General features: G+C 50.7%; 1 protein-coding gene across 10 annotated transcripts in view; it reads left to right on the forward strand.

Moving 5' to 3' along the window:
• Nucleotides 1-26,856, forward strand: part of GATAD2A (GATA zinc finger domain containing 2A) — a 130,978-nt gene that overhangs the window by 57,411 nt on the left and 46,711 nt on the right. The window lies entirely within an intron of this gene.

Below are 26,856 nucleotides of genomic sequence, written 5' to 3' on the forward strand. Positions count from 1 at the left end.
AAAATGAATGAATCTAGGTGCATGTCAGTTGTGACACACATTGGTGACTTAACCTCTCAGGACTTATTTCTGATAACTTTAAAACATAGTAGTTTGACTGTAAATGTTTTAGTGAGATATCCAATAGGGGCAAACAAATTTCTTTCTTTCTTTCTTTTTTTGAGACAGAGTCTCGCTCTGTCACCCAGGCTGGAGTGCAGTGGTGCGGTCTTGGCTCACTGCAAGCTCTGCCTCCTGAGTTCACACCATTCTCCTGCCTCAGCCTCCTGAGTAGCTGGGACTACAGGCATCCGCCACCACGCCTGGCTAATTTTTTGTATTTTTGTTTATTTTATTTTATTTTTTTTTTTGAGACGGAGTCTCGCTCTGTCGCCCAGGCTGGAGTGCAGTGGCCGGATCTCAGCTCACTACAAGCTCCGCCTCCCGGGTTTACCCATTCTCCTGCCTCAGCCTCCTGAGTAGCTGGGACTACAGGTGCCCGCCACCTCGCCCGGCTAGTTTTTTGTATTTTTTAGTAGAGACGGGGTTTCACCATGTTAGCCAGGATGGTCTCGAACTCCTGACCTCGTGATCCGCCCGTCTCGGCCTCCCAAAGTGCTGGGATTACAGGCTTGAGCCACCGCGCCCGGCCCAATTTTTTGTATTTTTAGTAGAGATGAGGTTTCACCGTGTTAGCCAGGATGGTCTCAATCTCCTCACCTCGTGATCCGCCCACCTCGGCCTCCCAAAGTGCTGGGATTAACGGTGTGAGCCACTGCACCCGGCCAAATTTCTTTCCTTCCTTCCTTCCCATCTTTCCCTTCCTTCCCTTCTTTCTCTTCCTTCTCTTCCTTCTCTCACCTCCCTCCCCTCGCTCTGTCACCCAGGCTGGAGTGCAGTGGTGCGATCTCGGCTCACTGCACCCTCTGCCTTCAGGTTTCAAGTGGTTCTCTTGCCTCAGCCTCCCAAGTAGTTGGATCACAGACGCCTGCCACCATCACAACTTTCTTAAAATCTTCAGCTGTTTTTGGAATCCTGGTTTTGGTTTCAGGGTTTAGCATTATTCCTGTTATATATTGTAGGAAAAAACAGGTAATTAATGTCATTAAGAACCAAAATTTACCACACAAAAGAAAAATGCAAATATAAAACCCAAAGCTCTAGCTTTTTTTTTTTTTTTGGCAGAGTCTTGCTCTGTCACTTAGGCTGGAGTGCAGTGGTGTGATCATAACTCACTGTGCCCTCTGGCAGTCCTTCCACCTCTGCCTCCCAAGTGGCTGGGACAACAGGTGCACCACCATGTTCAGCTAATTTTTAAATTTGGGGTTTTTTGTTTGTTTGTTTGTTTTTTGTTTTTTGAGACAGAGTTTCACTCTTGTTGCCCGTGCTGAAGTGCAGTGGCACGATCCAGGCTCACTGCAACCTTCGTCTCCTGGTTTCAAGCGATTCTCCTGCCTCAGCCTCCTGAGTAGCTGGGATTACAGGCATGCACCACCACGCCTGGCTAATTTTGTATTTTTAGTAGAGACGGGGTTTCTCCATGTTGGTCAAGCTGGTCTCGAACTCCGACCTCAGGTGATCCACCCACCTCAGCCTCCCAAAGTGCTGGGATTACAGGTGTGAACCACTGCACCTGGCTAAGACCTGAAGTACTTTAAATAAAACGCTTAATTCTAATTCTGCCTGGGGAACATGGTAATTGTGTAAGACACTTCTGGGGTTGTATCGAAAGGACCCACAGAGCCCCCACTGGCACGGATGGGACAAGTGAGAGTGAACAAGAACAAGGAGCCCTTGAGTTAGATGTGTTAAAAATCCAAGGCTGGCTGGATGCCATGGCTCACACCTATAATCCTAGCACTTTGGGAGGCTGAGGCAGGTGGATCATTTGAGGTCAGGAGTTCAAGACTAGCCTGGCCAATATGGTGAAACCCTGTCTCTACTGAAAATATAAAAATTAGCTGGGCGATAGTAATGCCAGCTTTTCGAGAGGCTGAGGCAGGAGAATTGCTTGAGCCTGGGAGGCCTGGGAGGTGGAGGTTGCAGTGAGCCGAGATTGCGCCACTGCACTCCAGTCTGGGTGACAGAGTAAGACTCTGTCTCAAAAAAAGAAAAAAAAAGGAACCCAAGTGTTTTAAGCTGGCTGTGTTTATACGCAGCTGCCATCCAAGCTGTTCTGGAGGCCGAGGCCATAGGGTCGCCTGAGCTCAGGAGTTTGAGTCTAGCCTGGGCAATGTAGTGGGACCCCCTGAGCTTTAAAAAGAAAAAAAAAAAAAAAGACCCACAGTTTCTTTTTGATGCTTAACGGACAAGGAAGAAACTCACTGGTCTCCTTTGGTAGGAGTTACGGAGCTAGCTCGTTTTGAAAATCGGTAGAAGGAAAGCAACTGGCATTTTTCCTGCGTCTTCTCTGTGGGCTGCACGTTCTTTTTTTTATTTTATTTTATTTTTATTTTTATTTTTGTTTATTTTTATTTTTTTGGAGACGGAGTCTCGCTCTGTTGCCCGGGCTGGAGTGCAGTGTGGCCGGATCTCAGCTCATCGCAAGCTCCGCCTCCCGGGTTTATATGCCATTCTCCCGCCTCAGCCTCCCGAGTAGCTGGGACTACAGGCGCCCGCCACCTCGCCCGGCTAGTTTTTTGTATTTTTTAGTAGAGACAGGGTTTCACCATGTTAGCCAGGATGATCTCGATCTCCTGACCTCGTGATCCTCCCGTCTCGGCCTCCCAAGCTGCACATTCTTAAGAACGAGACTGTGGGTGAGGGCAAGGTTCCCTCGCAGGGCAGTGCTGGCCCACAGAACTGCCTAGGGTGACAGGGATGCTCTACACCGTCTGCCCTACGTGGCACTTAACATAGCATGACTGAGGACGCTGAGTTTAATTTTGTCTATTTAAATAGCCACATATGGCTAATGGGCAGCACAGCTATTGATGTATTTTTGCAAATTAATATGAAATGACAGAATTTTAAGTTTATTGCAGGCACCTAGTGAATTGGGGGGTCCAGACTGTGAGGTCCAGACAGTGATTCTCCCTAGCCACTGGCCCCCAAGGAGGGTGTCCTGTGCTTCCACAGGGACGTGCACTCACCACGCCTCAAGATCTAGTTTACGAGAAATTGGGGGCATGTGGACTTATGCCACAGGGACGCCATTTGCCAAACCAACAGTGGGAAACAGAACAAGCATCCTAACTGTCTGAACATATGATTGTGTCAGTAAGGGGACCTAGGGATTTCAACCAGATGTGACTCCGAGAAAGACGGAAGGTTGATTGTGAAATTCTCAAAGGTGGGATCACAGTGTTGTGGTCGTGCTTGTTGTGTAAGGATAAATACTGAACCCTTTAGCACAAATGCATGTTTCATAGGATTTGCTTCCTGGAATCTAGTAGGGGAGAGAGGGAGAAAGGAGTGGCATGTGGAAGACACGAGGGTGGTCCCCGGTGGGCGTGGATCTGGGTGGTAAGCACCTGCAGTTAATCACACCATTCTCTACTCTGTGGGTGGATTTGAAATTTTCCTTAATGAAAAGTGTGAAAATTGGATTTGGCCCAGGTCTTCCCTCAGGGAGCTTCATGACTGGATCATCTAGAAGAGGGGAAATGGCCATTTATAAAAGCTGAGGTGGAGGCCAGTTGGGGGTAGTTTAGGAGGCCACCTGGGGGTAGTTTAAATTCAAGCAGAAAACCATGAGCAGAGACTGGAATTGCCAGAAGGAACTGTGGCCTGTCAGCCCACCAGACAGCCTCTCTTACACACTTTTATTTTCAGTAATAACAGCACTCACTGCTACCCTTCCTGGAGCCCTCAGGAAATGTTAGCAATAAAGTGGATACTGTTTCCATTTTACAGGTGAGGAAGCTGAGGCCCTTGGGGGTGAATCAGGCTTTCTGGCTTTGTACTGACAGCTGAGGGCAGCTTCCGCACCATGAGCTTCTGGGCCTCCTTCCTGTCCCCTTCCTGCTCAGTACCTGGGGCACATCTGACCACCACTCCGGTACCCTGACTCTGTGATAAAAACCATTCTCCCCTCCCCATTGATATTGTCCATCCACAGCAGTCGTTGCCCGTCACGAGTGAACAAAGTAGGTGGTTAGCTGGACTTGCACATGACTGTTTCATGAACAGTAGTGCTTAGAGCTGTGATCTAGGGATCCAGCGAACAGTGTGTGAGGGACTTCAACTCTGCCTCTGTCAGGTCTGTGCTGTGCTTGCTGTGCCCCCCACTCCAGTGTTCTCCTTGGGGCTCCTGAGGCAGCTCCCAGTAGGAGGCCTATCGTTGGCACCCCAAGGGTGTTCCTGATCCCTAAGTAGAAACTTAAGCAGGTGTTGGGACGAATAAACGAGTGAAACGCTTTGTGACGTTGAGGCCTGTGGCACTTCCCCAATAGTGTGTTAGTGTGAAACCACTGTGTCACGCCTGTTGGTCCTGGCGCTTTGGGAGGTCAAGGCGGGTGGATCTCTTGAGCCCAGGAGTTTGAGACCACCCTGGGCAACATGGTGAGATCTAGTCTCTACAAAAAGTACAAAAGTTTGGCCGGGCGCGGTGGCTCAAGCCTGTAATCCCAGCACTTTGGGAGACCGAGGCGGGCGGATCACAAGGTCAGGAGGTCGAGACCATCCTGGCTAACACAGTGAAACCCCGTCTCCACTTAAAAAATACAAAAAATTAGCCGGGCGAGATGGCGGCGCCTGTAGTCCCAGCTACTCGGGAGGCTGAGGCAGGAGAATGGCGTGGACCCGGGAGGCGGAGCTTGCAGTGAGCTGAGATCCAGCCACTGCACTCCAGCCTGGGCGACAGAGCGAGACTCCGTCTCAAAAAAAAAAAAGTACAAAAATTTGCCAGGTGTGGTGGTACGTGCCTTTAGTCCCAGCTACTCAGGAAGTTGAGGTGGGAGGATTGCTTGAGCCCTGGAGGTCGAGGCTGCAGTGAGCCATGATCATGACTCTGCATTCCAGCCTGGACAACAGAGTGAGACCTCATCCTTAAAAAAAAAAAAAAAAAAAAAAAAAGCAAGCCACCACGGCGGTTTTGTTTTGGGATTTTAGGCAGTGTGGGGCCTGTGATAAGGCCTGGCGGAGGTGGGGCTCTGCTGGTAGTAGCTCTTGTGATTCCAGCCCTCTGAGGCCACTTCCTCTTTCTGCCTTGGCTCCTCCTTGGTGAATTCTCCCTTACGTGTCCCACATTCTTATACTCCCAGGCATTGGATCTTTCGCTGGGAGATGGTCCTGAATTCCCATATGTACAGTGGGCTTGCTGCAGCCTCCTGCAGTTTTTCTGTGGGGCTCATGGTTGGTGGTGACATAGAGGCTGCCTGCCCTGATGGCTGATGGCTGTGTGGTTGTTTGGGGTCTTCTTGTACAAAAGGAGCGTGTTTACTGGAGGGCCCAGTTCTGTGCTGTTGGGGTCACAGCAAACCTGCTTTTGCCTGTTAGTATTTTAGTAGCTCTAGAGGGGTTCATAGCTATTGAAATTAGTATTTTTGTTTTTATTTTCTTTTCTCACCTCTTTAAGAAAGCATGTAAAATTCACATGGTAGAAAATTCACCAGTTTTGACATTTTAAAGTGTGCTGTTTAGTGGCATTTAACCCATTCACAATATCGTGCAACCATCACCTGTAATTCTAGAACATTTTCATTACCTTTCCCCCTCCTGTGAAAAGAAACCTTGTCCCCCATTAGCAGTCACTCCCTTTTCCTTGACTCTGCTCTCCACCCTCCCGGCAGCCACTGATTCTACTTTTTGTCTCTGCGTTTGCCTCTTCTGGCATTTCATATAAATGGGATCATGCAATATGTGACCATTTTGTCTTTTTTTCGCTTAGCATGATGTTCAGTCACATTGTATCAGAGCTTCATTCCCTTTTTTTTGGGACGGAGTCTCGCTCTGTCGCCCAGGCTGGAGTGCAGTGGCCAGATATCAGCTCACTGCAAGCTCTGCCTCCCGGGTTTACGCCATTCTCCCGCCTCAGCCTCCCGAGTAGCTGGGACTACAGGCGCCCGCCACCTCGCCCGGCTAGTTTTTTGTATTTTTTAGTAGAGACGGGGTTTCACCGTGTTTGCCAGGATGGTCTCGATCTCCTGACCTCGTGATCCACCCATCTCGGCCTCCCAAAGTGCTGGGATTACAGGCTTGAGCCACCGCGCCTGGCCGCTTCATTCCTTTTTGTGGCCAAATAATATTCCATTGTATAGATGGACCACATTTTGTTTATCCATTCATCCATTGATGGACATTTGGGTTGTTTTCTAGTTTTTGGCTGTTGTAGATAATGTTGCTTTTAACATTCACCTGCACATTTTTGTTTGACTACCTATATTCACCTGTCTTGGGTATACCTAGAAGTGGACTTGCAGGACACCCAGTAGCATGGTGACTCTGTGGGCTGGAGGCCCTGCCCAGGCTTATGTGGGAACTCTGCATTTAACTTTTTGAGGAACTGGCAGACTGTTTTCCACATCACTCTACTGTTTTACTTTCCACTGTTTTCCACATCGCTCTACCATTTTACTTTCCACCATGCCGTGTATGAGGGTCCCAATTTCTCCACATCCTTACCAGTACTTATTTGGCTTTTTTGATTGTAGCCGTCCTAGTGGGTGTGAAGCTCCTAGTGGGTGTGAAGCGGTTTCTCATGGTGGTTTTGATTTGCATTTCCCTTACGACTAATGACACTGAGAGCCTTTTTCACATGCTTTTTAGTGATTTGTCTCTCTTTTTTGGAGAAATGTCTGTTCAAGTCTTTTGACCATTTTTTAATTGGATTGCTTGTCTTTTTGTTGCTGAGTTGTAAGGATCCTTCATATGTTCTGGACACTAGACCCTTATCAGGTGTATGATTTGCTATAATTTTTTCCCATTCTATGGGTTTTTTTTGTTTGTTTGTTTCCCCACTCTATAATGCCCTTTGCATAAAAGATTTTAATTTTGATGCAGTCCAAATTATCTTTTTTCTTTTTTTGATATTGTGCTTTGGTGTCATATGTAAGACTGTTTGCCAAACACAAAGTCATGACATTTTTCTCCTGTGTTTTCTTCTAAGAGTTTTATAGATTTAGCTCCTAATACTTGGATCTTTCATCCATTTTGAGTTAATTTTCATATATGGGGTGAGGTAAAGATTTTGTTTTGTTTTTATTTTTTCTGTAGAGACAGTCTCACTATGTTGCCCAGGCCGGTCTCAAACTCTTGGCCTTAAGCGATCCTCCTGCCTCAGCCTTCCAAAGTGTTGGGGTTACAGGCGTGAGCCACTGCACGGTGCCTGGCCAGGTTTTGTTTGGTTTTGATCATTATCTTTTCTGTCGGCATGAAGACATTTTGGCTTACTAACCAGGAAGGAGGTTGAAGGGCAGTGGTAGTTGGGAGTTCTGAAAGTACTTTTTCAAATCTGTTTAATAAATGTGTATCCATTGCCTCTTCCGTGCAAAGCATTGTGCCTGCATGGGCCCTTGGATGGTAGTGCTAGAGAAATAGGTGTTCCTTGATATCCTGGGGGTTGAAGCCCACAAACAGAGAGGTGAGTAAATAGCATGTCAAGTGGTGATGAGGCAGGAAAGGGGATAGAGACCCCCTGGGGAGCATCTGTGGAGGGGAGGCATTTCTCACTTTGCATTATCAGCTGAGACCTGGGGGAGTGGAGATGCAAAGGCCCTGAGGTGGGAGTGAGTCAGGATGTCAGTGTGACTCCAGCTGAGAGAACAGGAGAGGGGTTGGTTGTACTTGGGGGACGGGCTCAGGGGTGGCTGGATATGGTCAGAGAGGCCAGCAGGACCTTTTGGCCAGGGCTTTGCTTCTGTGTTATTATCATGTTTTACTAAAGAAGCACTGATACAGACAGACCCTCCACTCCCCCACCATGTACATACTTCATGGCTTAGCTGTTGCCCAGAGGTTGGTGTAGGTGTCTATACCCAGACTCCTCCCACCCCTGAGGGGAAGAGTTCCATTTGCAAGGTAGAGTTCCATTTGCAAAGTAGGATTTCTGTCCCAGCCCTTATAGCTGTGCAGGAACGTGCTGCAAGGATTGTTTGTGGGTAGATCCATGGGGCTGCTTTGAGAGCAGAAAGTTTGTTTCATCGTAGAAGTAGGTTTTCCCACTGGCTGTGATCCTCCCTGTGGCTCTGTGATGCTGCAGGATGCTTGTAGGGAGGAGCTTGAGGAAGGGCGCGTGGGCAGAGCCTCCAGCCCACAGCGTCACCACGTTGCTGGGTGCCCTGATGAAAATGGCAAGAGATGAATCTTTGGTTCCCTCACTTTCCACTTGACATTTCCTTCCAGGAACTGAGAAGGCTTTTCTGGCCCTTGGAATTTTCTGTGCCAGATCTCCCTGCCATTACCAGTCTCAGGCCTTGATTGAGCTGGTGGTGGTCAGGGCCACAGCTCGGCCTGGCTCAGCCCTGAGAGACTGCAGCCCTGGAAGGGTTAAGGCCTCCCATTTTGTGATGTGACGCCCGATGGCCACGTAGCAGATGGCATGGAAATGGCAGGCGTAACCCTTCGTAGGCCACGTAGGCTCACAGCCCAGGAGGCATCTGGGAGGGGACAGAGAGCTAGGCCCTTCCCACAGAAGGGGAGCATGGCCAGCCCTCACAGTGACATTCTACAGCTGGGACTCTGGTCCCTGCTTACCTGTGGAGGTTTTTAAGACTGCTTGGATTCCCCATCACAGGTGGCACCTTGTTTGTATGTCGTGTGTTCCTTGGGCAGCATCTGTTTCTCTGGGGCCGCAGGGTTGGGCTTGGGCACAGGCCCTGGCCAACAGCGGCGCAGGTGTGGGTCCACTTGAAGCACGGCCTCAAGTGAGGGCAGTGTTGGGCACTGAGCAGTTCTAAGATGTCACACACAGAAACCAAGTCCTAATCTTCAGTGTGAGCACAGGAAGCTATTGATGGTTGTGTTGTGTTGTGTTTTTGAGACGGAGTCTCTGTCTCTCAGGCTGGAGTGCAGTGGCACAATCTCGGCGCACTGCAACCTCCGCCTCCCGGGTTCAAGCAATTCTGCTTCAGCTTTCTGGGTAGCTGGGATTAAAGGCGCCCACTACCATGCTGGCTCATTTTTAAATATTTTTGTAGAGATGGGTTTTCACCATGTTAGCCAGGCTGGTCTCGAAGTCCTGATCTCAAATGATCCGCCAGCCTCAGCCTCCCAAAGTGCTGGGATTATAAGCGTGAGCCACCACTCCTGGGGCCTAGCAGTAGTTTTAAAGACGCTTATTTGCTACCTTTCTTTTTCCTCATAAAACCTGTGATCAGTTTAGGTATGCTTTTTCCTATTGTCTGGTACAACTTGGGGGTGAAGACAGGCTTTCATCTCATGTTACCCGGAAGGGCCCTCAAGCTGAGACACAGGGCCAATGTACAGAAGCAGCTAATTGTGATCCTTGTGGGGCTCTTTCGTGGCCCGTGTGTGGACACTATTGTCCCTGGTTTTGGGAGTTTTCAGGCAATCATCTGTGTCTCTGGAAGATGGCATAATCTCTACACCATCTTCCCTGGTTAAGAACTATGCTTCTCCAGTTTTTTTTTTCCCCAGATGACACCAGAGAGGGAGGTTGGGGTCTGGGGACCTGTCTATCCCAGGCTGGCCCTGCATAATTCTGTGGTGAGTCTGAGTGGTGAGGCACACCATGGGAGGGCTGTTGGTTATGGGGAGCAGTGATCTATTTTCTAGAGACAACTTATGCCCAAAACAGCTTTGCTCTGCACAGGGTACTGGATTGAGAGGCTACCAGAGTGGCTCTCCACTGTGCAGGCTTAGTGTGAGTTACATTTAGGAATTTGCAGACCATCTAGATGTTATTTATTTTTAGAGACAGAGTCCAGGCGGTTTCAAACTCCTAGGCTCAAGCATTCCACCTGCTTTGGCCTCCATAGTAGCTGGAACTACATGCACACCTGCAACCAGACCTGAAAGGTTTTATTTTTAAAACATAGATGGTCACTTGAGTGTATATATAATATACCTGGGTATGTTTCCGTGATGTTTTGCTCTCCAGGTTTGCTTTGTTAAATGTATCCAAAAAAAAAAAAAAAAAAATCCAGCCTGGGCAACATGGTTGAAACTCTGTCTCTACAAAAATTAGCCCAGTATGGTGGTGCCCACCTGTGATCTCAGGAGGCTAAGGTGGGAGGATCGCTTCAGCCCGGGAGGTTGAAGCTACAGTAAGCTGTAGTCACGCCACTGCACTCCATCCTGAGCAAGAGAGCGAGTTGCTGTCTAAAAAACTTAATAAATTGATTTTAAAAAATATTTTGGAGGCATTATTTACAAGTCCTCTACCTGAAACACATGAGATTTTAAGTGTGCATTTATTTGTAAGTGGGAAAGCCGGAGGTGCCTTTTCTTTTTACTTCCTTCATTCTTTATTTATTTATCTTATATTAAAATTTTTTTTTTTTTTGGTAGAGACAGGGTCTTGCTATGTTGCCCAGGCTGATCTTGAGCTCCTGTCCTCAAGGGATCCTCTTGCGTTGACCTTCCAAAGTGCTGGGATTAACAGGCATGATCCACTGCACCTGGTCCCTTTCATTCTTAATTACCTGCATTTCTGAGTAGCTCTAGAACCAAGGACTAGAGATGATGGGATGGATGTCCTGGTTGTTGCCTCAGACTCTGCCCACTGTTTGGTGATGGGAACCAGCTTATATTCATGGGTCTTAGCATTTCAGATGAAGTGCTAGGAAGGGACCCTGCCATTCAGCAGCACAGCACTGGGCACACCTCGGTTGTCACATGTGCCTTGTTTGGAGGAGGCAGTAGATGCCCCTCTCCCTCTGTCAGAGCTGAGCATGGCACTTGTAAATAGCGTCTTCCTGGAAGTGCTGGGTAGGGAACACCTGTGGGGGCTGTTGCTCACCCCCTCCAGGGAACGCTTGTGCTCAGATTTATGTATTTGGTGGCCTGAGGGGAGATACTTCACTTGAATTGGATGTGTGCTGGTCCTGTCTTTTTGGAGTGTGTTCTGTGCCTTTTGACAGCTTTCAGGTTTCTCTTCTTCAGGACCTGTTAAAGATTTTAGGCCTCCTCTCACAGGCTAGGGGGCGGTCGAGATCCCCCCACCACAAAGGTGCTGGGGGTTATGTGGGGGCTTTTTGTTCATCGTATTCAGCTGAATACAAGTATGGCCTCTGTACCGGGCTGCTTTCTTTCACCAAGCAACCTCGTTACTTTTAAAAAAACATTCTTTTTTTTGTTCGTTTTGTTTGAGACGGAGTTTCGCTCTTGTCTCCCAGGCTGGAGTACAGTGGCATGATCTCAGCTCACTGCAGCCTCTGCCTCCTGGTTTCAAACAATTCCCCTGCCTCAGCCTCCCGAGCAGCTGGGATTACAGGGGCCCACCACTATGCCCAGCTAATTTTTTGTATTTTTAGTAGAGATGGGGTTTCACCATGGTGGCCAGGCTGGTCTTGAACTCCTGACCTTGTGATCCGACTGCCTCAGCCTCCCAAAATGCTGATATTACAGGAGTGAGCCACCACACCCGGCTGAGATTCAGACTTTTAAAAAGTGGGGTGGGCGTGGTGGCTTACTCCTGTAATCTCAGCACCTTGGGATTACAGCTGGATCATGAGGTCAGGAGATTGAGACCATCCTGGCCAACATGGTGAAACCCCGTCTGTACTAAAATACAAAAAAAATAAAATTAGCTGTGTGTGGTGGTGCGTGCCTGTAATCACAGCTACTTGGGAGGCTGAGGCAGGGGAATTGCTTGAACTAGGGAGGCGGAGATTGCAGTGAGCCAAGATCACGCCACTGCACTCCAGCCTGACGACAGAACGAGACTCCGTCTCAAAAAGAAAAAAAGTTTGAATCTCTTCTACCTTTTCTGGGTATAAGAAAAAAAGAAAATAAAACCAAAAAAGTTTGAATCTCCTTTTGTTTTGGCTTCATCTGCTTTTCTTGGAGACTAATTTTCACAGTGCTGTATATTTCTGTCACGTCACCATTTCTGCTACCGTTTCCTCTTTCTTCTGTCTCTACAAATCTAGACTCTACACTTTGGGGCCCAGCTCAAATGAAGCATTTCTAGATTTTTCTCTCTTCCTTTGGACCAGCATGCTGGATACCTTTTCCAGTGTTGCCTTGTAACAAAATAGTGGTTTGCACACATCTCCCAGGCCTTGCTGGGTCTGTGTTCCTGTGAGGGCTGAGACCTGAGCTGCTCCTCTGCCTGTCCTCCACTGAGGAGGTGCCTCAGGGAGGTCAGTGTCTGGCGGAGGGTGAATCTTTGTCATCAGGTATGGTCGAGTTGAGGAGCCCATCATTGGTCCCTATCCCATGGGGCCAGGTGGGCTGTGAATTAGAAGGGGTGTCGCAGACACTCATCAGGCTCCTCATGCTGCAGAAGTTTCCTTCTGAGTTCATGCATCGTCCAGATGTGCAACAGCCAACAAGTCAGTTCTTGTGGCTTCTCTGGAAGCTGACATTACCATGTTTTTGGCATGAAGTAGAAGCAATGAACAAGGTTGTAGTGCCAGTGAGTTGGGGACATTCTGTGGCTCTATCCAGCTTGATGAGAAATTGCGGCGCCAACGAAGTAGTGTGGGTTGAAGTGAAGAAGGCGGGTGGGAATGTGTGTGAGACTCAGCAGGGCTCTGGGCTCCTTCACATGCTCTACAACTTGGTGATTCCGGCCCTTGTGTCTGAAAACCGTACTTTGTGGTTTTCCATATTCTTAAGACAAGTAGATCCGTAGCTGTGTGGATGCTGATTGCTCTTGAGAACTACTGTTCTTTTGCTCAGAATTAAACACAGAAGAAAGACTTTTTTTCTTCTTTTTTTTAGAGACAGGGTCTTGCTCTGTTGCCCAGGCTGCAGTGCAGTGGTGCGATCATTGCAGCCTTGAACCCCTGGACTCAAGCAAGCCTCCCTTCTTGGCCTCCCAAAGTGCTGGGATTATAGGCATGAGCCATTGCTCCTGGCCAGAAAGATGTTTTCTGAGACAATTGAGCAAGACTCAGAAGTGGGAGGAGGGGATGAAAAACCGTGCATGCGTATGAGTGTCAGTATACACGTGTGTGTTGTGCAAGATTGCTCTGTGTGTAACTAGTGTATGCTTTGCAGGGCAGGGAGGTGTCTGTCTGCTGTCCCAGTGTTTCCTTTGTTTGTCATCTGCCTTTCTTTTTTTTTTTTTTTTTTTTTTTTTTTTTTTTTTTTTTTTGAGACGGAGTCTTGCTCTGCTGCCCAGGCTGGAGTGCAGTGGCCGGCTCTCAGCTCACTGCAAGCTCCGCCTCCCGGGTTGACGCCATTCTCCTGTCTCAGCCTCCCGAGTAGCTGGGACTACAGGCGCCCGCCTCGTCGCCCGGCTGGTTTTTTGTATTTTTTAGTAGAGACGGGGTTTCACCGTATTAGCCAGGATGGTCTCGATCTCCTGACCTCGTGATCCGCTTGTCTCGGCCTCCCAAAGTGCTGGGATTACAGGCTTGAGCCACCGCGCCCGGCCTGTCATCTGCCTTTCTTACAGGGTCAGATGCTCTTACTTCTTGGGCACCATGTGTTCCTTGTCCCCTTCCCAGTCTTGTTGCCCTTGGCTTCCCTGGAGCCCACATCCCCGGTGGGGCCGAGGAGTCCCTGCTCAGGCACTGAGAGCCTTGCTGTGGCTGTCAGAGGCTGACGGGGAGAATGCCCATCTTGTGGGAAGCTTTTGCAACAGTGACTTGGCTCCTCCATCTCCTGTTTTTGTAAAGTGGTTGTCTACCTGTTGAACTGCATCAGCCTCTCAACCAGGCAGAAGATTTAGAGAATCCATGTCAGCCCCCAAGTCCAGGGAGCCCCAGTGTGAGCTGGACAGGACATAGATCGCCCCCAGGTTGGGGGGTGAAGTGACGTGCAGAATTGAAGGATCAAGGCAGGGAGTGGCAGTGGGCAGGACAGGTCCTGGTGGTTCTACTCAACCCCTGGGCTGGGGCTGGGCTGAGGAGCTGAAGCCACAGGCAAAATGTACCACATGCAGGCCTTTAGCCACCCACAGTAACTTTGTTTTGGGATCTTGACTCATTCTGTGGGACAGGACATGGTGTAGGTTACCTGCCTGTCCAGATCCTGCCTCGGAGTGGGACTGTCATGTGTAGGGCAGAGCATTAGTTGGGAGAGATCACAGTAGCTGAGTGTGGACCTTGTCCTCCTGTGCGTCCCCCCAAAACCAGGTAATGCGTCCTCAGGGTTTCCCTGGCACAAATGACCTCGCTTTCCCTCAGTCCTCAAAGGTGATGGCCAATCCTTGTTACCCAGGAAGCCCATGCCCTGTGACTCCCTTCCTGCCACTGGGCATCCCTGAGCCCCCATTCCTCCAGCAATCAGCCTCAGTGATGTGTTTGGTTCACACTTTGCGCTTGCACTATGACTGAAACCTCCCCTCCTCACTGAGGCTTCTCCTGGGCCCCCAGGCTGGGCTTGTGCCCCTCAGGTCATTCTCAGCTCCGTGCTTTTCCTTAGGGCTTTGGTGTGATTCTCAGGCACCTGTGCTTAGGGAGTGCTTGTTTCTGTAACTGGGTTAAAGTTTCATCCACTGCAGCAATTGAGTTTATAGCACATAATTTCCTTCTACCGGGGACCTATTTATCTTGAGTGTTCTAAGTGTGGGCTTTTAGGACACTATAAAATTGACCCTGTAGCAAGCTGTCTTGTCTGCACATAGCACTTTTTGAAACTAAATTTCCTTCTGACTTGTCAAAAGAGTTAACCTTGAGTCCTTGCCCTGGATTGAATTTACACATTCGAGTCCGTCTGCTGTCCCCCCAACATACAAGGTCTTGCTCCATTGCCCAGGCTGGAGTGCAGTGGCACAGTCACAGCTCACTGCAGCCTTGACTTCCTGGACTCAAGCAGTCCTTCCACCTCAGCCTCCTGCGTAGCTGAGACCACAGGCATGCACCACCACAACTGGCTATTTTTTTTGAGATGGAGTCTTGCTCTGTCGCCCAGGCTGGAGTGCAGTGGTGCGATCTCAGCTCACTGCAACCTCTGCCTCCTGGGTTCAAGCAGTTCTCTGCCTCAGCCTCCCGAGTAGCTGGGATTACAGGTGCCTGCCACCACGACTGGCTCATTTTTGTGTTTTTAGTAGAGATGGGGTTTCACCATCTTGGCTAGGCTGGTCTCAAACTCCTGGCTTCGTGATCCACCTGCCTTGGCCTCCCAAAGTGCTAGGACTACAGGCATGAATCACCACGCCTGGTCAAATTTTGTGTGTGTGTGGTGTTTTTTTTTTTTTTTTTTTTTTTTTTTTGAAACAGTCTTCCTCTGTCACCCAGGCTGGAATGCAGTGGCGTGATCTTGGCTCACTGCAAGCACCGCCTCCCGGGTTCACGCCATTCTCCTGGCTCAGCCTCCCAAGTAGCTGGGACTACAGGTGCCCGCCACCACCACGCCTGGCTAATTCTTTGTGTTTTGTTTAGGAGAGATGGGGTTTCACGGTGTTAGCCAGGATGGTTTTGATCTCCTGACCTTGTGATCCGCCCGCCTTGGCCTCCCAAAGTGCTGGGATTACAGGCATGAGCCACCGCGCCCGCCATATGTTTTGTTTTTTTGTTTGTTTTTTGTTTTTGTTTTGCTTTTGAGACGAAGTTTCGTTCTTGTTGCCCAGGCCGGAGTGCAATGGTGTGATCTCGGCCCACTGCAACCTCCACCTCCTGGGTTAAGCGATTCTCCTGCCTCAGCCCCTGGAGTAGCTGGGAGTACCGGTATGCGCCACCATGCCCGGCTAACTTTGTATTTTTAGTAGAGATGGGGTTTGTCCATGTTGGTCAGGCTGGTCTTGAACTCCCAACCTCAGGTGATCCACCCACCTCAGCCTTCCAAAGTGCTGGGATTACAGGCATGAGCCACTGCACCCAGCTTAAAAAGTTTTATCAGGAGGCCAGGTGCAGTGGCTCACGCCTGTAATCCCAGCACTTTGGGAGGCTGAGGTGGGTGGTGGATCACCTGAGCTCAGGAGTTTGAGACTAGCCTGGGCAACATGGTTAAATCCCATCTGTTCCAAAAATACAGAAAATTAGCTGGGTGTGTTGGCACCCACCTTTGGTCCCAGCTAGGGGAAGATCGCTTGAACCTGGGAGACGGAGGTTGCAGTGAGCTGAGATCAAGACATTGCCCCCATCCTGGGTGAGAGTGAGACCCTGTCTCAAAAAATAAAAAAAGAAAAAAGGAAAAACATTTATTGGAGACGAAGTCTCTCTTTATTGCCCAGGCTTATCTTGAATTCCTAGGCTCTAGTGATCCTCCCTCCTCGGCCTCCCAAAGAGTTGGGATTACAGGTGTGAGCTACTGCACCTGCCCCCCCACCCCCTTAGAGTTCTGGTTTTGAAACCTACTTTTCTCTGTAGTCCATTCTGCTATAAGGCTGATTTTGGAAAAGTAGATTTGTTCCAACACGATTGATGTGTTAAGAGGACCGTTGAGGTGTAACACAAATGTTGCAATGGTTGCATCTGGTTTTGTTCAGAAGAAACACTAGGCTAGGGGTTGGAAAACTATGGCCCACCAAGTGGTGGCCTGTTTTGGTAAATAAAGTTTAATTCACAGACCCGCCCATTCAGGTATGTACAGTTGGGCCGCCATATCCTTGTGTTTTGTGTCTTTGAGTTCTACCAACCGTGGATTGAAAATATTTGGGGTAAGCCAGGCATGGTGGTATGTGCTTGTAATTGTAGCTACTTGGGAGGCTGAGGCAGGGGGATCTCTTGAGTCCAGGAGCTTGAGACCAGCCTGGGAAACGCATTGGGACCCTATCTCTTGAAGAAATTTTTTTGGGGGGCCGGGCATGGTGACTCACACCTGTAATCCTAGCATTTTGGGAGGCCGAGGCGGGTGGATTGCCTGAGTTAAGGAGTTCGAGACCAGCCTGGGCAACACAGTGAAACCCCGTCTCTACTAAAATACAAAAAATTAGCCAGGCATGGTGGCGTGTGCCTGTAGTCCCAGCTACTCGGGAGGCTGAGGCAGGAGAATTGCTTGAACCCGGGAGACGGAGGTTGCAGTGAGCCGAGATCATGCCACTCCACTCCAGCCTGGGTGACAGAGCAAGACTCTGGCTCTTAAAAAAATTTTTTTTTTTTGGAAGAAAAAAAATGGAAAAAACAGTACAACATAAAATAATACAAATAAAATAATACAAATAAAACTATAGTATAACAGCTGTTTACATAGCATTTACATTTTATGGAGTATTATAAGTAATCTAGAGGTGACTTACTAAAGCATATGGAAGGATGTACATAGGTTGTATGCTTTTTTTTTTGAGACGGAGTTTCGCTCTGTCGCCCAGGCTGGAGTGCAGTGGCCGGATCTCAGCTCACTGCAAGCTCCGCCTCCCGGGTTCACGCCATTCTCCTGCCTCAGCCTCCCGAGTAGCTGGGACTACAGGCGCCTGCCACCTCTCCTGGCTAGTTTTCTGTATTTTTTAGTAGAGACGGGGGTTTCACCGTGTTAGCCAGGATGGTCTCGATCTCCTGACCTCGTGATCCGCTTGTCTCGGCCTCCCAAAGTGCTGGGATTACAGGCTTGAGCCACCGCACCCGGCCAGGTTGTATGCTAATACTACACCATTGTATATCTGGGATTGAGCATCTGGGAATTTTGGCATCCAAGGGGTTCCTGGAAATAATCCTCCAAGGGTCTCAAGGGAGAGCCATCCTGTCAGAACCACAGAGCTGAGAACTCCTGACAGAGACTAAATGGCCCGCAGAGCCAAAATTATTTACTGTGTAGTATTTTAAGAAAAAGTTTGCCAACTCTTGCATTAGGTGAATCTAGAAAACTGTTCCCAGTTTAATAGAGCACCTGTGAGTACATGAAATAAAACTGCCCACACCTCAGACATGCACCAAGCCGCCACGAGGTCCCACACTTTACGGGCCACACCCCATCCCTTTCTGGGGTCAGACAGCCTTCGTCCAGCAGAAATGGCAACCCACCCATGCCCACAGCAAGCAGCAGGTCTTCCCCGAGGTGAGGGTCAGACATGCACCGTTTGTGTATTTCTCAGCCACTGAGCATGTATGCAGCTGTGCTGCCCATATATCCACATGTGTCATTGCTTGGGCTCCTTTTTTATGTCAAAGGTGAAGTTTTGAAGTACTGTGTCCCTAACCCCCTTATGTCCATAAGCCCTGTGTTTTTATCACATGGGTTTGCATCCTGCAGTGGTTTTTAGGAGTGCTGCCTCTGTTGTGCTACAGCAAAACTTAACCATACTTTGAAGGTAAAGGCAAACACCAGAAGGTTTGCTGTCATTCATGACAATAAAGTCGTAATCATTTAATATCTCATCTGGACCCCTTGGTGTGACAGGGCAAGGTCAAGCCCAAATTGCCACAGGTGCAGTGTTCCCCTTGTCCTTTGGAGTCTTCAGGTCTGACTTTGAGTGGTTGATGGGGCCTTCTGATGGCTGACCGGATGTTTTTGTGCCTCGGTTTCCCCACCTGCAAAAAGGCGGCTGATGAGAGTATTTACCTTACAGGTGGTTGTGGGTTAAATGCTCAATCATTGTTAGGTGATTTGCCTTTAAAAATTAGAAGATCCCTATGCTTCTATTAATTACAAAGGAGCAATAGATTTGGATCAGACCCTGAGGATCCTTGTGCTGAAAGTGAGTTTGAAGTGTCCGATCCAGTCCCCCAACTCAGAGCACTCCTATCTGTGACACCTCTGTTCACGCACCCGGTATATACAGCACACCTACTCTGTGACTGACCCTCTTCCAGAAGTGGGGCCACCCCAGGGACACGGACAAGATGTTGTACCTGCTGTCACAGAGTCTGTTATCTGGTAAGTGGTTGGGACATTCTGAGGGCTCATACCTTCTGGCTGCGGGTTCTTCCCAGGGGCCTCCCAGGGCCGCTTCCATTGCCCCAGGAAGGGCAACTCTAGATTCAGTCTTGCCTGGAGACATCTGAGAATGGCTGTTCCATCCTCCTCCTCACATGTATGCAGCTCTCCTTTGAGCCCCACCTGTGCCTGTCACTCCAGGTGAATGCAGTTTAAACATGATTAACAAGGGCAGGCGTGGTGGCTCACGCCTGTAATCCCAGCACTTTGGGAGGCTGAGGTGGGTGGATCACGAGGTCAGGAGATTGAGACCATCCTGGCTAACATGGTGAAACCCTGTGTCTACTAAAAAATACAAAAAATTAACCAGGCGTGGTGGCGGGAGCCTGTAGTCCCAGCTACTGGGAGACTGAGGCAGAAGAATGGCATGAACCCGGGAGGCGGAGCTTGCAGTGAGCCGAGATCATGCCACTGCACTTCAGCCTGGGCAACAGAGCTAAACTCCTTGTCACAAAAAAATAAAAAAAGATAATAACAAAAGGCCCTTTGTAGCATACCGTGGAAGGCTCATCAGAGTGGCCACCTAGACAGAGGTGTGGTAGCCTGAGTTCAGACCTAGCCTGGACCTTCACCCAGCCAGACTTCAGTTGCCTGTACCTTGTGGGGTGACACATGCCTGTCTCCAACTCATGCAGGCTTTCAGTGAGAGGCACTTGGCTCCAGCCAGCGTGCACCTCCCCACTGCTGGTCTTGTCCTAGGACCACAGCAGGGAGACGATCTCTTAGTCTGGGGTCTTTGAAGGCTCAGGGGGCTCCTAGCCAGCTGGCTGGGCTGGGGTCCATCCTGATAACATGTGAGAGAGAAGATGCCTGTATCTCTGGTGTGTCTTTATTTTCAGGCCACCAAGCGTTATGAACCCAGCTTCAGCCAGTGAGTAGTAGACGTCTGTTCTCCTTTTGAGAAAGCCTTTAGTTCAGGACTCACCACGGCCTTCCGTTTCTTGGCTTGAGACCGTCCCGGCACAGCTGCTTGGCGCATGCTGTTCCCCTGCCTGGAACGTCTCACCTGATTCCTTTTCCTCCCCTGGCCTCAGTCTGGGAGATGCCATCTCAGTCCCCATGTCTTGGAGTTTTTTGTTTGTTTTTGAGACGGAGTCTCGCTCTGTCGCCCAGGCTGGAGTGCAGTGGCCGGATCTCAGCTCACTGCAAGCTCCACCTCCCGGGTTCACGCCATTCTCCTGCCTCAGCCTCCTGAGTAGCTGGGACTACAGGCGCCCGCCACCTCGCCCGGCTAGTTTTTTTATTTTTTAGTAGAGACGGGATTTCACCGTGTTAGCCAAGATGGTCTCGATCTCCTGACCTCGTGATCCACCCGTCTCGGCCTCCCAAAGTGCTGGGATTACAGGCTTGAGCCTGGCTCTTGGAGTTTTTAATGAAAACACTTTACTTGTTTGCTCCTCTTTGCCCTGTAGGGCAACCCCGGGAATCACATGCTTCATGAGGCTAATTTACAGAAACGTAGGCGTAACTCAGCAGTGCATACCAAGCCCATACTGTTTGCTCTACACTGAAAGTGAAGATGAATGGGGAAAAAAAGTTTATTCTATTGAAGAGCTTAACATTGAGTTGCGGGGAGAGAGTGAAACTCCTGAGTGGCACGGAGATTGTTGCCAGGGCCCTCATCATAGTCCTGGTGAGGTACGCTGTGGCCTGGTGGTCACTGTGGTAGCCACTCAGGGAGGCTTGTGGCCCATATAGAAGGCGAGCTGTGGGGATGAGCTGAGGGGTTTAGGTTGACTGTTTAGATTTTGAGAGTCTCTAGCATGTGGCACAGAAGATAGATGATTTAAGTTGCATGAACATCTTCAATAAACACTGTGGAAGAAGGGGCAATGGTACCCTCTCTCGGCCCACTGAAGCTTCTGTGTCCATCTTGTGTCCTTGGTCCTGTGTGTTGGAGTGTTGGAGGAGCTGGCCGCCTCCCCCGTCTCTTCAGAGCTTCTCACCCTGGGGAGCCTCCTTCCTCCGCACCTGGATGCGGTACTGTCTTCTTTGTTAGTTTCTTTCTTTCCTTTTTTCTTGAAGAAACAAGGCGTCACTGTGTTGCCCAGGCTGGACTCATACACCTAGGCTCAAGTGATGCTCCTGCCTTGGTCTCCTGAGTAGCGGGGACTACAGGCATGTGCCACTTTGCCTGGCTTCTCACTCGTGCTTTTGATTCTTATCCTTAGCAGATGGGGCTGTTGTTTTATCTGGTTTTCTTTTTTAATCGTTGCTTTCTTTGAGTACAGGACTGATTCATAGTCACTGTTAACAGAAAGAATTCAAGCAATACAGAAATGTTTACTATAGTAAGTGAAAGTTTCTTAATCTACTCTTCAGAGATTACTACTACTGATTTTGGTCCAGTTCCGTTCAGTTTTGATCTTAGTGAAGTTGCTTTCAGTTTTTTCCCCCTGTATACACCTGTTTTTAAAAAAACCATGCAGATGGTACTATGCTATTCTGCAACTTTTCTCTCACAGTTCTTTCCATTTTTCTTCACATAGTATTTGGCTGTGAAGTAGGGATGGGGAAACTGAGACTCAGAACTTGTTTCTTAAAGAAAAAAGTTTGGGTTGACCATTTAGAATTTGAGAGTCTCTAGCATGTGGCACAGAAGGTAGATGATTTAAGCTGCATGGACATCTTTGATAAATACTGTGGAAGAAGGGACAGTGGCGTCCTCTCTCGGCCCACTGAAGCTTCTGTGTCCATCTTGTGTCCTTGGTCCTGTGATTGATTGACAGGCCTCTCCCCTGGTCCCTCGCCAGCCAGCGGGTGTGTGATGGAGCTGAGACCAAGTCTTTGTTCCCTGCTGTGTCTAGTTGTAGAAGCTGACTGCTTGGAACACCTGTCTCCCAAGTTAAGTTGTATCTTTTGTGCTTGGCCTTAACAAAGTTTGATGTTGAGAAGTCCAGAGCTGCTGTTTCTGGTGTGTCTTCCTTCCGGAATGAGTCCCAGTCACTGTTACTCAGAGATGTGCGTCAGGAAGTGGCTCGGGCCACAGTTCTGAGCAGATGGAGGTGTCTGTTCTGCATAGGAAGATGTAAGCTTGTCAGACAGGCGCTGCCAATGCCAAAACTTGGCCCACCTGTTCTCTCCTTACCCCCTCCACAGGTCCTTCTGGGCCACAGCGAGGTACCTTGGTTTGACTCTTAGGAAGTGGGGGAGCCACTGAAGGGGGTGCAGATCCAGGATGTGACTTGGGGAGCTTCCTCAGGCTATGTTGCCGGGAGGAGAGTAGACAGGAGTTCTGGGTCCAGAGGGCCATCTGTGCTGTGCATCTATCTCTGTGAAGGGCAGGGCCACAGGGGCGCTCTGGAGGTGGGCACCTGGGCGCAGGCTTGCTGCAGCTGCATGCCTGTAGGGCCCTTGTATCTTGAGTGTTGGGCGCAGCTCACAGCTAGCGAGGCTAGCACCTCGACCCCGTCATCGTCGTCTGACTCAGCACTGGTTGCTTCATGGGCCCTTCTTCCTGATAGTAGGAGGTGCCCCAAGGTGCCCTGTGCCTCCTGAGGACAGTGGCTGCCCCCAGGTTCAGGGCTCTGCTCCTCAACATCTCCATGGGACTCATCATGGGCCTTGCACTCAGCACATCCAAATTCTAGCCCAACCTTCTTTCCTCAAATCTGCTCCTCCCCATCTCAGATAAAGCCAGTCCCACTGGTCCAGTTGCTCAGGCAAAAACAAGTGAAAGAAAGCAACCCCCTCTGGCGAGCCCGTGTCTCCCGGAACTCTGCTCTGTCCCCTTCCCCAGTGTAGCTGTACCGTAGGAACCGCTCCCCTGTCCTGTGGTCTTCCAGCCAGGTGATCCTTTAGAGCAAGCCAGATTCCTCCCCTCCGGTCTGGGCCAGCGCTTCCCCCAGTTCATGTCTCCGCTCCGGCCCTGTCTTCTTCAGGGCTGACTTCCGGAGCCGCCCGTTTTGCCCAGCCCCCGTCCCTCTGCGTGCTCTGACTGCCCCGTGCTCTGCCTCGTGTCCCCACAGCACCGTCACCAACACCCTCTGTCATTTCGCTCCTTTTCCAGCATGGGGGGGGCGGATGGTGTTCCCTCTGTCTTGTTCATCACTGAGTCCCCAGCCCACAGTGGAGGCTCGGTGAGCTGCTGTCGGGTGAGGAGGCAGGAAGACGCCTTAAATCCACTGTTCAGAGCATCAGCCCTGCCGCTCCCGCCAGTGCTTTAATCCTCTGCGAAGCCTCACTTTCTTCCTGTCTGAAATAAGAGTTACTATGGGTATGTTAGTGATGGGTGCCATAGATGGCATTTTATGGTAGAGTTAGTATTAGCAGTGCGACCTCAGGGGTTTGGCTTTATGATTTGTGTCTATGTACTTAATTTCTCTTTTAATTATCAGGAGATGCTTACTGGCCTGGTGTGCCAGAAGTGTGCTGGGTGCCTTCTCTTTGTTCCCCGAGTCCTCTTTAAGAGTTCCGGTTCCTGCCACAGCATCAGTCAGCCTTTTGGAATTGTTCTAGAACATGTTTTCTGCCTGAGGCTCTCAGGCCAGTTGGATGGTGGCATTTTACGAAAATAAAGCAGCATTTGTATCTGCCCTAAAGCCCATGGAGGTGCTCCCTGTCAGAGCTGCGCTGTGTCTGTGTGGGGTCTCTAGTGTGGCTGAAACCTGCCCTTTTTGGCCCCTAGTTGAGGAGGAGCTGGGCTACGCCCCCACCACCTGCCAGCCCAGTGTGTGGGGATGAGGAGACTGATGCCCACTCAGCCTTGCTGGTGCTGCTCATCTGTGCTGGCCTGCAGCCCGGCCTGGGGTGTTTGGAGAGAATGAGGCGGAGGGTGAGGCTGACCTTCAACCTTGTGTCTCAGGCAGCCCTGGCAGCCTCAGTGCTCTCCTCTTTCAAATGGGCACACTGCTGTTGGGATCCATCTGTGTGGGCAGTAGCCGGCAGAGGATCTCGGCCTCCAGGACGGGGATGCTCTCTGTGCACTGGCAGCTCCGGCACAGGCCTGCCCTGGAACTTCTGCCACCGGAGCTGCCTTCCCCTCACTCTCCCCTCTCACTGGGAATTTTGAAATGAATCCTCATTTGCCAGTCAGGGTGACCTAGCCTCTTCACCTACTTTTAGGAAGTGTTCTAATGCACCCCCCACTGCTCTTTGCAGGAGTCGTCTGTCGCGTTTCTTCTTCCTGACAGCTTTGCTCCTGGGTCTGTGTGGTGGCTGCCAGCCCTGTTGTACTGGGGGCACTGGTCTTACTTGCTTCCAGGAGGGAGGAACCACTCCTTACCGGCACCTGCCCTCCCCAGAAGCAAGTGTCCTGTGGTGGCCAAGGATTGGCCAGTAGCAGGCCCTGCGTCATTGGTCTTGGCAGTGGAGGAGCCTCCTGCCAAAGGAGCCCCCTGCACTCGCGGGGCTGGCCCCGCCCCCTCCAGCTGTGCCTGTCCTTCCTGAGGTGGGGGAGGGGTGCCGCAGGGCCCAGCCCCGCAGTGGCCTGCCTCTGGGAGGCACAGGCACAGGGCAGGCGGGCACTGTGAGGCCAACCGTCAGTGCTGGGCCTGGGATTGGCAGAGTTCCAGGCCTTAGGCTTCATAGTGAGCGGCTGTGCACCCTGAGTACATGCCGGCCAGCCCTATGCTGAGGACTCTGACCCGCTATCACAATGGGGGGCCCAAGAGGAGAAGTCTCTGGGACTGGAGGGAGCAGCCCTGCTGGGCATCTGAGGCCCTGCTCTGCACTGCATCTCTCAGAACCTTTGGGTGGCCTCTGGTCCTATACCAGTGACCACAAAGTGAGGCCATACAGGCACAGCCCCCCTGATATGGCTGTCAGTTCCACCTTGTCCATGTGGGCCGGAGCAGCCGTGAGAACTCATTCAGGGTCTTGGGTTCAGATGGGCTTCATGGAACTGAGCCCAGGGCTTACAGGGCAGGAGGCTGTGCTGGGAGGGGCCCTGCCTGGCTGGAACAGGGACAGAGTGGGGAGCATGTGGATGTCTTTGAGTCACAGGGAAGGGTGCTATGTCCTGGAGGTAGAAGTGCATTTTCCCTGTCCACCCGGGGACGTCATCCCCAACAGTAGTTATCAGGCCAGACTGGGAAGCTTCACCCATAGGGTGGGGGCCCTTCTTGTCTGAGGTCCTGGTCTCCCCTCATCTCTCACCTAGACAGGCTCCTCCCTGCCCTGGGCCTGGGAGTGCACATACCTGCTGTCTAAGGCAATGCTTGAAGGAGAAATGTCCCACCCCTCCCACAGTGAGGGAAATGAAAGGAGAGGAGGGGACCCACACTCTGAGGGCAGTGACTTATCTGTGGTCTCACAGGAGGTGGGACAGGCAACCTGTTAATGAGTGAGCAGTTCAGATGGGGTTTGTGGGCAAGGCACATCGGAGGAAGGAAGGACAGAGACCATAGAACTTGAGGGCTAAGAGGGACACCGTAGCATTCCTCACCTCCCCCAGAGAAGTGAGGCCTTGACCTCCACATTCAACCGTAGTCTTCCTGGGCTCCATTCCATGGAGGAGCTGAGGGGCAGCTGGGCAGGAGCGGGGGCGGGGGTGTACAGGCTGGCCGGGGGGGCAGCAGAGGCTGCACAGTTGGTGTGGGATAGGTGGTAGGTGCAGGCTGGGATGCCGGAGGGGCTGGAGACAGGTGGGGGCGAGTCTGAAAGCCTGTGCCCTTGAGATTTCGGATCTCCCTGCCTCAGCCTGGTCGTTAGGGGTCAACCATGGCACCTGGGTGGTGGTGAGAGAGAGACGGGGTAGGGAGGAAGCACAGAGCTGCTCTGGGCTTGTGCAAAGCACACCAGTGGTTTCCTGGCCTTGAGGAGACCCCAGTGTTTTGAGCCAGTGCCCAGGTGCCCTGGCTGGACCACACTGGCATGACACATGTGTGGACGACCTGCTTTCCCTCTGGCTCCAGGAGCATGAAGCAGCTGTTTCTTTCTTTCCTTTCAGTCTGAGTGCATGAGGGGGCACATTTGGGCAGGGCCTTGTGCTATTGCTCATTTGTGAAATCGGCTCCTTTAAGGAAGCTGCACATGAGTCAGCTCTGGAGCATGTCCCATGGATGGTGACAGGACCCCTGTGTTGCCTTGTGCTGTCCCCAGCCTCCAGACTGGGTCTGCCTGGCTCTACCTGGGAATGCCTCCCTAGGGTGTTTGCCAGTGAGGAAACAAAGACTCTGGCAAGATGAGTACCCTACCTGTGAGGACACAGATAGGACCAGAGGGCCTCAGCATGAAGCATGCCACAGGTGTGAATCAGGGTTCTCTGTGGGGCCCAAGTGGGCGCCAACCATCCCATGGAAAACTGTGACACTTCGGGAATTCTACTAGAGCTCAGCTGCTAAATTTCTCTTTTGTTCCCTGGTAAACATTGGGATGCTTTTTTAAGAACCTGACTCTCCCTGTCTCAGTTCCTGTGACCTGTCCTGTTGGGGCGTCGAGGCCAGGGATTGGAGCGGCCCCTTTAAGAGTGCCAGTGTCCCAGACCCTGCTATGGAATGCCAGCTGCCTCCCTGCAGACAGACATCGCTGTGCTGTCGTCCTGTCTCCGTGAGGGTTAACAACACTTCAGCCTGTTGTCTGGAACCGGTTCAGACTGGTTTTCTGGAAAGTGCTTTGTCTCTCCCACTGAATCCTGGGAAGGGTCATGTGGAGCCCAGTGATGTCATGGGATCAAAAACTGACTCAGCTGTTTTTTTCTTCTTTTTCTTTCTTTAAATCAAGATATGTGTGTGCTGCAGGTACAGGGCGGTGGCATGTTGATGGGCCAGGCCTCACCCTACTCAAAGTGTACCTTGCTGGCAACCAAAGGGTTAAATGTGACCCCCAGTCCCCACTTCCCAGAGGTGAGCAGGGAGTGAGGAGACCTCCCTTCACTGAACGGGAGAAGCTGGGGTTAACTTGAGTCACCACAGTGTAGGGCTAGTCCCAGGCCCTGACCCTGTTCCTGGAACAGTACAGTCACCGCCCTCCTGGATTCCAGACATTGCAGGTGCTCAAAATCCCAAAGGCAGGTAGTTCAGATCTAGAACAACTTTTCGTCTGTTTGCTGTTGAGCCTTTCCTTGCTGATAAGCAGCTGCCTTCCACTGCTCCTGTCCAGCTCCCTGCT

Source organism: Rhinopithecus roxellana, chromosome 8 (assembly GCF_007565055.1).
Source record: "Rhinopithecus roxellana isolate Shanxi Qingling chromosome 8, ASM756505v1, whole genome shotgun sequence".
NCBI lineage: Eukaryota > Metazoa > Chordata > Mammalia > Primates > Cercopithecidae > Rhinopithecus > Rhinopithecus roxellana.